Source organism: Desmodus rotundus, chromosome 13 (genome assembly GCF_022682495.2).
Source record: "Desmodus rotundus isolate HL8 chromosome 13, HLdesRot8A.1, whole genome shotgun sequence".
Classification (NCBI taxonomy): domain Eukaryota; kingdom Metazoa; phylum Chordata; class Mammalia; order Chiroptera; family Phyllostomidae; genus Desmodus; species Desmodus rotundus.
This window is the reverse complement of record NC_071399.1, coordinates 50840630-50853010: the sequence shown is the minus strand read 5'-3', so window position 1 is coordinate 50853010 and position 12381 is coordinate 50840630. Positions and strand designations below refer to the sequence as shown.

The 12381-nt window shown below is 41.8% G+C and overlaps 1 protein-coding gene across 8 annotated transcripts in view; it reads right to left on the bottom strand.

The window, feature by feature from the left end:
• ENOX1 (ecto-NOX disulfide-thiol exchanger 1) overlaps nt 1-7406 on the bottom strand; it is a 609204-nt gene extending 601798 nt beyond the window's left edge. For 2 of the 8 annotated variants that reach the window (XM_053916761.1, XM_053916762.1), the window contains exon 1: nt 6987-7272. The gene's annotated coding sequence lies outside the window, so the exon portion shown is untranslated. Of the gene's footprint in view, nt 1-4148; nt 4168-6986 lie in introns of those variants that run through there. The other 6 variants (XM_045202239.3, XM_045202201.2, XM_053916754.1 and 3 more) reach the window with 6 other exon arrangements.
• Between the last annotated feature and the right edge of the window lie 4975 nt (nt 7407-12381).

Below are 12381 nucleotides of genomic sequence, written 5' to 3'. Positions count from 1 at the left end.
CAAAAAGTGGTAGTGCCCTCATCTTAATCCTTCAGTAGCTCTTTATCACCTGAAGCTAGGTCTCCCAAATTTGCCTTATTATATAGCAAAAACCGGGGAGTGGGAGGGCGTTAACAAAAAATAAAATAAAGCAGATTCTTCAGTCATATGTTGGGTTCTTCCAAAAATAGACTTTTAGGCAGAATTTAAATGCAAGTTATTGGGGGTGGGGAGGGAATCTCAGGAAGTACAGGTAGAGGAATGGAGACAGCCAATAAAGCACAGGTTTATCTGGCAGACAGAAGGCCAGCATGGACAACTGAAGCTCAGTCTCACTGGGGAACTTTAGGACACAGTGTGCAATATGCATCATTTGTTGCAGCCAAGGGTCCAGAATTCTAGTATATTACCACCCAGCTCTCTCCTGTCATCGGCTGAGGTCCATTCTTGAGGCCATTGACTTCTCCACCCTACAAAGCTGCCCCACATGAGAGAGAAAGTCCTCAGGTGGAAAACAGCAAACATGTACTAGAGCAGTGAGCATCTTGGCTTATGAGCATGAAGTTGACCATGTCTGTTCCACCCCACATCCCTGAAGATTTTAATCCAGTGGGTCTGGGGTGAGACCCAGGAATCAATACTAGAGCAAGCATTTCATGAGATTCCTTTGAACAGTAGGTTTTAAAATACTGACCAATAACATTAAGTGCAAAATCTTTGATGGCCCTTACTAGGTCCTCCATGCCCTGGCTCCAGATGATTGACACCTCTGCATAGTCACTTTTAAACCACACTGGATGTATGCACTTCCATGCAAGTAGCATAGATGCTCTTCCGTGAGCACAAACTGTGACTTAAGAATTTTTATGATCCCTAGAGCCAAATACTGTACCATCCATATAGTAAATGCTTACCAGATGTTTGTTAAAGAAATAACCCTAAAAGACACTGGTATGGTATTATCTAAGAAGGTTTCTTGAACAAAACTATCTCCCATATCTACCAAAATAGTAGGTACAATTCCACTAGTGAAACTAAACAAATATATACCAAACACCTACTATATGCCAGACACTCAAGAATTCCTCCAGAAAAATCCTGTAGCCTTCTTCAGCATGACATTAACAAAGATTTGCTAATAAGCAACTGTGAATTAAATCCTACAAAAGAAAGAAACACCTAGAAAGTGGTAGAAAGGTGAAGGATTCTTCAGGAGGAATTAGAAGCTTGTTACATTTTTCCTACTTTGTGATTCTGCCAGGATTTTCCCCAGAGACACTACAATTTCCACCTACTTCACAAAGAGGGAGCAGGATAAATAAGAAAGTCTTACCTCAGTGGCCCTGAGCTCTTGGGATTACGACTTCTTCCAATGACCAGAAGTGTGGTGCACGGGAGCCAGATGGTCACCCTGGGATCTATCCCTTAAGCGCACTGCAGCTTCGGCATTTTTCAAGCTACTCAAGGTTCTCTCTTGCAAATAAGACTAAAGCAGAGGTCTGGCCACGTGTTAGTGACCAAAAAGCTCACTGTGGCTTTTCTCCCACTGTTTGGGATGTTAAGCACAGCACCTTGGCCACATTCCAGTCTGGATAATTACATCAGGGCTAGCAAACTTCACCCTCCAGCTCCAACTAAATAAAGTATTCCTTCGGACGAGCTGCCATAACCTTTGTTATGCTGCTGTGGGCTATTAAAAAGCTAGTCTGGACTCAGAATGGCTGTATTTGTGAAAAATCAATACTCCTAGTATAACTCTCTGTACTAACAATAAATACATTCCAAAATATCACTGGTTAAGGTAGTTATTTCTACTTTTTAATACAGTATCAGAAACAATTAAAAAACTAATTTCTTCTCCATTTTCTCAACTGTTACCATTCATATAGACACAAATTGAAATATTGCAACATTAGAAAAGATGGAAAACAAGTGTATATTCCACAAAATACATACTGAATTTCTACTGCATGCCATGCTCTACTGTTGTAGGTACTGGGCACTGTTATAAGGGCCATGGGTTACACTGTCAGCATAAATTTGAAAAATCTCCAAAGGGAATAATTCAATTTAACTCTTCCAAATGCTACTGCATTTCTGAAAATATGAATATGTAGTATTTACTTTTAAAAACTGCCATACACAGTCTCCCAATCAGATACTTTTTCTGTCCACTCTTACAATAAAAAAGAGTCTATAGAACCTTAATTCAGTGTATGTGAGTTTGTGTGAAAATATGTGATGGAATGAGAAAATATCCTTTCTTGACTGGCCTGGAGAGTAGCAAATGGGATGAAGCTTAGATGTATATTTATCTGTCTCCTTGCCTTTAGTACTCATCCTATTTGTGTGGGTGAGAGTTTACAGGCTATAATAGCAGAAACTGACATAAGAAAATTGAAAATGTAAATATCTCTTGTTTACACCTTCTCTTTACTATATTAAAAAGAACACAAATGAAGTCCTTTAGTGTTCCATCATAAGGATAAGAACAACAAAAAGGAACAAATGTAAGTGCTGTATATGTATTTGCATACATACACACACACATTATCTTGTACATGAACACAGCAGAGGGAAGTTAATTAAATTTCAAGATTCCAGTGGATTAAACTAAATGTGTGAACTACAGCATGTTTAATATCACATAACACAGAGAGAAATGGTTCAGGAATTATAAATAATAACAACAGTAACCTTAAAATTCAGATTAACCCAAAAGAAGTACTTGTCCTGGACAAGCTATAACCACACTATGGAAAAAGGTTTTTTAAAAAATTAGTGAAGTTCACTTGAAATCTGCCAAATTATTATTCTGCTTGAAAATCCTTCTAGCCAGAACAAGTTAATAGCAGGCTTCTAAAACTAGGTTAAACATGCTGTAAATCAATTTATTCCCCCCTACGAATCTGCTAAAGTGCTTGCTTTTCTGGTGAAAATGGCTCTTCAGTGTCACTTAATACTGTCACTTCATTGTTTCTCCAACAAGTCCAGTCTGAAATTTTCTACTTAAGGCATCATATTAAATGCCTACCTTTATCATAAGTAGTAAACAAAGGAATACAGATTCTTTAAAATAGCATAAGGAACCTCAAAACATATCACCCATGCAATGCACTTTGTTAGTTTACAAGAAATGCTCAAAAATGCATACGTGATCCAAGTTTGCCCCCCCAATAATCTATTCATTATCATTTTAGAGTTAAGAAACAATCTGCACCGTTACCATCTCTCACAGATGACTTGTCCTCCACAAACAGGCTTCAGGTAACCCTTTTAGCAAGACAGCTTTGATAAAAGACAAGTGAGTACTATGCAGTGACACAGTGTGTCTCACATACATTCCAAAGTCCAGACCACCACACCAACAGTGTGCCTATCACGTTGCGACAAAAGACTGGAACAAGTGATTAATAAGATGTAATGTTTAAGCTCCTGCAGGTTTACAGGCTGACCAATATAATCTTCAATCTCATCCATGTTTAAAATTCACATAGAAAATAATAGATCATTAAAGACTGTCCAAGCTGTAAACAATTACCAAGGCAAAGGACTGGGCTTCTTCACTTTGGGGAAAGAGGTGAGAGTCATAGGACTTTCAGAGATTAAAGGCAGAATACACAATGTAGCTAAACTATAATCTAGTCTAGTGTCAAATCAGAATTTTTCCACAAAAATATTACTATATTTTCTAAATATATCTTGGTTACAAACTTTATGTAAATAAAGAACAAAAGAAAAGAGTAAGTCAGGGGAGGAAATAAAGAGAAGACATCCTGCACATGGCTTTGTCACCACTCTACTCACATCATCTCACTGTGCCCCAGTGTCCTTCAAAATTAAAGGGTTAGGCCAGAACATCAACCTCTAACTCCCTCTAGCAGTTAAAATCCAGCCATCTATTTAGGTATCATGGAGAACTCAAAAGTTTTTGTAAAATCCTAAGAACACCTAGGGCAGCAGAAAATGTGCTCACTGACTATAGCAGGAAGAGTAAGAAGGGACTAGGCATTCCCCCCAATCCTGCGTTGTTCGGTTTACACACTAGGTTTCATAAGGCCACTGAAGTCGGATGCTTCATTTCAACCCACAATAATAATATGTCTTATCATAAGAAATGTTTAAATATTCTTTTTTAAAACATCCCCAAAGAAACAATTTCACCTTACTCAAATGAAACTCCGTAGATTTGCCTCATTTGAGGGTTGCAAAGCTTCGGCTACAATATGAGTATCAGGATGTGGAAGCAGCTGTCACTGCTTTGTTTTTCATTCACAGTATGTGGTTGCCAAGCAACAAAATACTATTGTCTGTTTCCATGATCTATTGGACAATTCTACTGTTGATAATGCTTTCTACAGTTTAAAACAGGGCCACCTTTTGGACAAGAAGACATGAGAAAATCTTCTAAGGATGACAAGATATATATATATAAACAAATACACTGAATGTGCCCTATGTATATAAATATATAGCTGTGTGCTGATACATATATATATACTTGTATATATATATATATATGTGCAAACATATACATTCTTCTCCTACCTAACTCCAAGATTATCAAATTTAATAGGCCAAAAACTAGAATCTGAACCCCTGAAGGAAAATGAAGGCATGACTTAGAGATATGAAAATACAGTAAGAATTATATTCTGAACAGTAACAATAATTTCCATTTGGCTCAATGTATCAAATTCTGTTTTTTGAATACAAAGTTCTCCAGTCAGAAAAGCAACTTTATCTACTTATATAAAAATAATAAATGGAAAGCCTTTACTACCTACTTTGGAATCATCTAATATATTTAATTTGCTGCCTTAATGTCATGTGTACCACTGGGCACAAAGATAATTCGAATGGGAAAATTTGGTTGTTGTTTACACCCAAGAATCTTAAAATACATTCATTTTTTAAATGATTGAATTATTCTCCCTGGAATAGCCTCATGTGATCCCCACTTTGTTTTGATATGGGTCCCTGGGGAGTAACAGTCATGCTATGTTACTCTTGCATATTTCACTAGCTTACAAATAAAATAACCCAATGTACTCAATATAAAGTTGTCAACATTAACTTGCATCAGTTGCTGTTTGTTTTGCAACAGGGCTTCAAAAGATAGGAATTACAATATTCTTAGATGTACAGACACAACATCAAAACAGCCTGAAGGAATTAAAGCTTCAAAACTCGAGAGGCAATCATGCTTTGAAAGGAAGAGAAATCAGTATCATTTATGCCTACATATTACGTCTGCAAGGGCCCTAAATAATACCAGAACAATCTTTGGATTTTATGCAATGCTCACCCATCTTCCTTCACAATATTTCAAAAGCGCTCTAACTTAACTATTTTAGTGCATGCCCCTAGAGGAGCCTTTGAAATTCACTTTTTGAAATTCATTACCAGTAGCAAATCTATATATTACAAGAAACTGGAATAAGGAAAATCCACTGAATGGATTGATGTTATTACTATAAAGTCTCCTCTCAAAAGGGCAAAACAGAAACAAGTGTGTTAGTACCGAACTAAATACAATACTCCCATAATTGCCTCTTTCCCAGACAGAGCCCTCTTCACAAGGCACCCACCTCCGCCTCTCAGGAGCACCCGTCTAGATTTCTCTTTCACATCTCACTCCATAAAAGATCCGCGTCCTTCCCCCTCAGCTTCCCAAGCTCGCTCACCAACGTCTCTCCTCCACAAAAAACACACTTTCTTTCTCACTTTTCAACCCTCTTCAAATCCTTTAAGCACCCAGTACTTTGTCCAGACTACTGGATCAAATCTGCAGTCCAGTTTGCCACGATCCCCACCATACGCACGTTTCCTTCATTCGTCTAAACCTGTTTTTAAAATCGCTACCACCGAACAAATATAATATTAATACAAATACGGCTACAAGACTATTTGTTAATGTTATAGCAGTAAAAGCTTGAGAGAGAGAAAAGGAGGAAACGCAGTAGTGTATTTGGAGGAAAAAGGGTGGGTGAATGGCTGTACACAATGGGACGCGAGGATCCTATCCAGCGGGGATTCGGTACCTGTAGACCCCACTTCCCGCAAGTACGCGCCGCCGCGGGATGACAACTACAACACTCAGAACCACCACCACCCTCCGGGAAGGAGGCGGGGTTACGCCTTCAGCCAATCAAGGCCTTCGAGTCCCGGTGTCCAACCTATGGGGTGGCGGTGGCCGTGCCGGGAGAGAACCAGGGTGGTCAGGGAGGGGCGAGTCCGTGGGAGGCGCGCACGTGTGGAGTCCCCGGAGGTGGGGAGTTCGAGAGGAGCGGGCTCTGCACGCTGGCAGCTTCCAAATTCAGCTACCCGGTGCCTCTTTTGCCTCGGGTTTGGCCGGGCTGGACGTTCTCCCACCAAGGAAGACCCGTCCAAAGTGTCTGAGTTCCCCCGCGTTAAGGGGACAAATAACAACAATAGTACCTAGCGCAGACTAAGCAGGGAGGAAAGTTTCCGACCCGCACCAGAACAGAGTCCTCCAAGGAAGAAAGGACTAGGGACACTGGGCGGGAGGGTAACAACCTGGGAAGAAGAGGGCAGCGGGAGAGTTGCGGGAGCAGAACGCGGTCCGGCGTGCGGTTCCGGGGACTAGGGGAGGCGGGGTGCGCTGTCCAAGGTGCAGGGGACACGTGAGGCGCGCGGCGGGTGCGGAGCTCGTAGCCAACACTGGTTGCTGGCCTCGGGGACAGCAGCGAACAGCAGTCTGGAGCGCCAGACACCCCCGGGCGCGTAAAAGTGACAGGGCTGGAACACGGGTAGGGCGAAGTAAGGCTCGGGGGGCTGCGCCGAAGCCCCCACGCTTCCAAGCACCCATACTACTAGCTAGCCTCACCTCTGGCTCCATCCACCTCTCCCCACCCCAACCGACATCCCGCCCCAGCCCACTCCCCTCCGAGCCTCTGCCCGTTGCAGCGGCGGAGGCGGGGCTGGGGAACCCCGGCTACAAGCCCGGACGCCCCAGGGATGTCTCGGGCCCCGGAGCTGCTTACCTGGGGCCGCGATACCAGGAGCTGAGGCAGCCCGCCGCGCGGATCTGGGCGCCGGGCGCGGCTCTTCCTTGTCTCGGCGTCTTCCTTCTCCGCTTCTCCCGGACTCCGTCCCGAACACGGAGCTTCGAGACGCGACCAGGCTGCAGCTGCGGTTCTCTCCGCCTCCTCCGCGGCAGACAGAGGACGCCCCGTGGCGGCTGGAAGCCTGTGCGAGTAGCGGCGCCCGAGAGAGTAGAATTTGCTCAGGGGCGCTGGAGACTCCCCGGCTATGGGCGCGCGGGCGTGCGCACGCGCGCTTTCAAGTGGAAGGGTTTGTGTGTGTGTGTGTGTGTGTGTGTGTGCACGAGAACGCGCGCGCGCGCCCACAGGGTGGGGGGATCGAGAGGGGAGGGGAAGGGAGGCCGAGATGCTCGTAGGGACCGAGGCGAAATTCTTCACACCAGGAAATCAGTCAGCCTGGGGAAGAAGAATCGAACGTGCGTCTAGCCTTGGGAAGCTGCCCGCGGGGCGGCGGCACGGGAGGGGACATCAGCGCCGCGTGCGCGGACTCTCGTTCCAAGCGGGGCTGAGCTGAGCGGAGCGCGCAGCCACGGATGCAGCAGAGGCGGCGCCCGCAGCCCACTGTCGCGCTGCCCCCTCTAGGGAGGGGCTGAGCAGCTCACTCCCGCCCCGGCTGTCCGAACTCTTCCGCTGGGTGAGGGGCAACAGAAATCTGGACCCCACGGTTACCACTGCAATCTTGGAGGCTCCGATACCCGTGAAGGGCCGAGAGGAGGATCCTTGTGCACGTGGCCGACCACTGGCTGGAGCTGGCCTGTGCAAGGGCTGCGGGCGTGGAGTGGTGGTGGAATCCGGCCGAACGCGGCCCACCGCCTGGCCTGGGTAGAGAATGCGGGGCCGGGGAGCACGCGGGAGTAGGTCCTTGGTGGATGCGGTCGGTTTGCACGGTCGGGAAGCTGGGGATGCTTCTCACTCCAGGTGGAATTGGCCTTTTTTCCTTCTTGGCGGCCACTTTTCCTCCAAGTTATCCACATCCCAGGTAAAAGTGCTGGCCTCCTTTGTTCGGATTTAACTAACTGTGCAGGCATCTGAGCAGTGCCTCTTTGAAGTCAGGCTCCTTCAAGAAGAGGCTAGTGCGGTCACCCTGACCACTTGAGCCCCTTAAACTCCCTAGTCCCTCATTCATCCAAGCCACATTATATACCTCAGAAATAAAATTTTCAAGCACATTTACATACCCTTGCTCCTTAGGAATACACTGCCCTAGTAGTATCCTTTTCCATTCCTATTTTAAATACCGAGTGCAATTTTATTCACCCAAGAATTTCTTGAAGGGTCGGTTATAAGGTCTGGGTAATACTTGAAATAGCCTACAGGTTAGGAATCCTCTGAGGAGGGATTATGTTTTGTATATTCTTGCATGCAATTAGCACAGTAGCACGTATTTTGTGTGTTTTCTATAAATGTTGAATAAATGACATTGTTTTCCAGCTTCACATATCCTAGAGGCCAAGACTTGGGTCCTGGGAAACTCATTACTACCCCACCATGCTTGCATGATTTTAACTTATGCCATTTCCCTGTGTGTGCGGCTATTTTCCCCTCTGGAGGCCAGAGCCCCAGTCTAAAGAAAGACAACAGAGACTACTGATCCATTGTGCAACCTTTCCAGAGGGTGCAAGCAGAGAGCACTCTGCAGGGAAGCCAGTGGGATACCCTGGCTATGAGAGGCTAAAATATGGTTTATTTCTGTCCTGGAGGAATCTAATCTTTCAAAACATGAATGTCAGCATTCATTAGCAGTTTATTATGTCCCTTCTAAATTAGAAGGACAGGAAGACAGTTTTAAGAGAAATGCAACTTTCTAAAAGCTTATCAGGTACAAGTTTTTCTCTTGTAAAGAGCCTTACTTGATGGCCATTCACCAAAAGATGCAGGGTCACTCTAGACTACTAATTCTGCTCTAGCACAAAACCCCGCATTTTTCAGCCTTGGCATTTCTACAATCATACTTTTAAAAGCAAAAGTCCTCAATTTTACATCTAATGCTAAATTTCAATTCTTTTGAACTTAGGCTCTTCTATGAGCTGCTTCTGTCTCCACTCATGATATCACAGCTTTGAAATATAACTGAAATAAACTGGAAATTAAAATGGATCTATTTGGGTGCTGCCTGTGTTCTCTAGTAGGGGTCCCTTTAAATGACTTCTCTTTTGTCACTCAATTTACAATCTTCTTAGAAGCCATTTGCTGTGATATGGAATTAATGTGCTTTTTTATTTTGAAATCTTATATATTTAATTTTTTTACTTGAAGCTCTAGAACTTACAAGAGGAGCAAAAAAACTCTAATAACCAAAATGGACTCAACGGCCAACTGTTAAAATGGGTATGCATCACAATCTTTTGGAATAATTTCAAAGCTTTATTTTCCTTAGGAAGTTCCAATTAGGATTTCAACAGCATTCTACGTGCTTTTCTCACTTGGGGGATTGAAAAATGAAACAAAGCCATATCTTCTCTGATGACCACCAAAGGGAGCAGTCTTGTCTTTGTAAAAATAAATGCATTTATTTATAAGAAGCCAACATTTGAAAATAAAAATGTAGGGTTATAGCCATCTTAATTTATGTTAATTTAAAAGATAGACAACAGAAAGAATAGCAATATAAGATATATAGTATTGCTGACCCACTTAAAGGTAAAAGTTTGAAGGCCCAGCTAAGATTAAAATAGTATAAACCATACAAACTCTTCATGTTACTTAAACACTAAATATAATAAAATGTACTGCTAAAAGATTTGTTTTAGTATGTTGTTATCAGTTGAGAATCAGTAGCACAATTATAAAGGTCCTATTTTTCTTCCTAAAAAGGGAGTGCTCCTTAGTGTAACTGCTCTGTTCAATTTCCAGCAGCGCCATAAACTAGTCAAACATTAACTTTCGTAAAAACACAGTATTAGGAAAAAATAGGGTATGTGGAGAAACACTTTAAACTGATCTAACCACAACTAACTATTTTATTTATTTATATATAAAAATATCTAATCTATTTTATTTATTTGTATATAGGTATATTATTTATTTGTATAAATATATATATATTCTACCTCTGAAGCTTTCTACCTCTGAAGACTAGTAAATTTAAGCTGTGAGGTGTACCATGAATTCCAAAGTCAACGCCTCATGCTGGGAGCAAATGGCCCCAAAGTCTTTGAAGTGACAAGGCAGGGACCGTTAACTGAAGTGCTGTTGTAGATTTTAGTGGCTGTGAGCATGCATAAAGATACAGGTAATTTCCCCCATAATTAGGTCTCAGGTAACTTAGGCCATTAGAGTTTTAAGTGATAAAAAAAAATGCCTCAACCTGCACGTGGACACAAAATGCCAACTCAGCGCAGAGTATAACACAAGATCAGGGAGAAGTCTTGAGTTATCCTGTTTGTAAGTCAAGCTTTGATACATAGCTTTATTCCAGATATTACTTAGGGAAACAACTCTGACTGGAGATCAAGCATCTTTAGGGAAATCAAAAATAAAAGAAAAGAGCTTATAGCTTATTCTAAGCAAAAGTAGACAAATTGTCTTAGTTACCAGTGCTGACGGTTGGGGTGCAAGTGGATATATAATACCAATGGTTCTTTATAGTTTATGGACTTAAGGGTTTTCTGAAAGCTGAGGGAAGCTATAGATCATTTCCTCAGGAAACTGAACATATGAATATACAAAAAATTTTGAATATAACTTGAAGGAGTTAAGGGAACCTCTTTTGAAGCTCTGGTCAAGAACCGTGCTTAACGTAGATCCTTCACACATTGACGTCTATGGCCAAAGGGAAACGAGTTGGTAGGTCTACTAATGTCCTCACTTCTATTTTTAACCTAAAGAAGATGCCTAAGCAAATCAGCAAACTTAACAGGTTATTTATGAAGTACCTGCTTCATAATCAGTTCTGTTCCTAATGCTGTGGTTATTACCAATGAAGTATAAAACGCAATCTATCTCAGTCTTGAAGGAGCCTAAAACCTAGCTGTCACTGTTCTAGGAAACGAAACAGTGAACATAAGCATAATTTACCACTTGACCAGGTACAACAAACTTCTATTTGAATTACCAATACTACTTAATGAAGCCATTTGTTAAATAAATAAACCATTCAGTTGAGAATTGATTATTAGTGGCTAATGTATATATGCATATTTTCATATTCATATTCCCTAGTAATAATAACTTCGATTATCACATGCTGTATAAGGTAGAAAGCCACTCTGTTTCTATATTCTGAATTTTAGATTGGGGATAGAAAGAAAAATACTGATAAGAAAAAATGGACCATGTTGTCAATGGCAGCTGTGGATTATCACTGAGGATCCCTGGGCAGAGTGGAATCGATTAGAATATCCCAGTTTATATTCAACTGATTACAGAAATAGTAAACCAGCAGTCTATTCTTAGGTAATTTTAGCATAATATTTTATTATTACTCTTTGAAAATTTTAATGTTGACCCCCTCAGATTTTTTCACTTATTAACACAGAATTATTTTTGTTACTGTAACTTTTAAAAATACAAGTCCTTTACTTAATTCATAACAAAATTATAAAGAGTGGACAAACAATAATTGAAGGAAACAAGAGGTTTTCAGTGCTTAAAGGTAGTGTTACCATCAACTTCCCCCTCACTCATTGGGTGGAATGGCCATAAAGCCAGTCAGATCATTAGAGCTATTGAAAGCCCAAATATTGATGTATTGAACACTTTACACAGCCTGCCTCCTCAAGGGCCCCAGGAAAACCAGGACTGTCAGTCTCACGTTTTTACCTTTCCAGAGGCAGTCGTAGTGTCATATAAAAATAGCACTGGGCACCAAGTCATAAGGGCTGAGTTCGAATCCCAGCCTAGCCAACAATTTGCTGAGACCTTAGTTAACTTCCTTTCCAAGCTTCGGGTTGGCCCTCCTGTGTAATGTAGATAGTAACTTTTAAAATTAACAGTGAAAAAGGGTTCCTCATGCTGTAGAAGGTCAGTAACTCTTTGTGTACTCTTGCCTCTAAATCAAATGTGTGTGGCAGATAATTGGAACACGTACATGAATTGGAAGCTCCTATAGAAATTCTGGAAGTCTTTGTTAGATTATAACTGAAAGAATGTTAAACTGATTTGATGATTCCTGGGAGTCCTTTCCAAGGATATTTTAAGAAAACCACAGATAACCAAAAGTTGCCCAAAACAGACACATGCAGGAAACTGTGGCTTCCATTATTGTGGAGGTGCTGTAATTCTATAAATTCTACTGCTGTTGCAAAACCCAAGCTTTTGTGTTCATTTCTTTTTGATTAGTCCATGTTTTTTTTAAATCACACATATTCTGCCTCCCCAGTGGTGCCTTGCCCTG